We start from the raw sequence: 680 nt of genomic DNA on the forward strand, positions 1-680 counted from the left end.
AAGTCGCAATTAGCTACATAAACATATCAATTTAGTTTATCAAGACGTAATTACCTGTTAGTAACCTGTAATACCAGATAAATTTAAATATCACCTTCTTTTGTTTTTTTTTTTGCTTAAAATGTGTTAAATAGACCATCGATCTTTATCTGAAAAATCAAATAGGCACTCAAACCTTTTAAAATTGCAATTACGGACATAAACATGTTACTTTAGTTTATAAGGCATAATTACCTGTTAGTGACCTGTAATACCAGGTANTTTTTTTTTTTTGTATAAAATGTGTCGAATAGGCATTAATTAGGCTCTTAAACTATTTAAATTTGCAATTTGGTACATAAACATACCAGTTTAGTTCATTATGGAATAATTACGTGTTAGTGACCTATAATAACAGGTAAATATGAATGTCACGTTTTTAGCATAAAATGTGTCTAATAAGCCGTCAAACTGTACCTGAAAAATCAATTAGGCCTCAAACTTTTTAAAGTCGCAATTAGGTACATAAACATATCAATTTAGTTTATCAAGACGTAATTACCTGTTACTGACCTGTAATACCAGGTAAATTTAAATGTCACCTTTTTTTTTTTTGCATAAAATGTGTTAAATAGACCATCGAACTTTATCTGAAAAATCAAATAGGCACTAAAACCTTTTAAAATTGCAATTAGGGACAT

This window comes from Ipomoea triloba, chromosome 16, assembly GCF_003576645.1.
Source record: "Ipomoea triloba cultivar NCNSP0323 chromosome 16, ASM357664v1".
NCBI classification, from domain to species: Eukaryota; Viridiplantae; Streptophyta; class Magnoliopsida; order Solanales; family Convolvulaceae; genus Ipomoea; species Ipomoea triloba.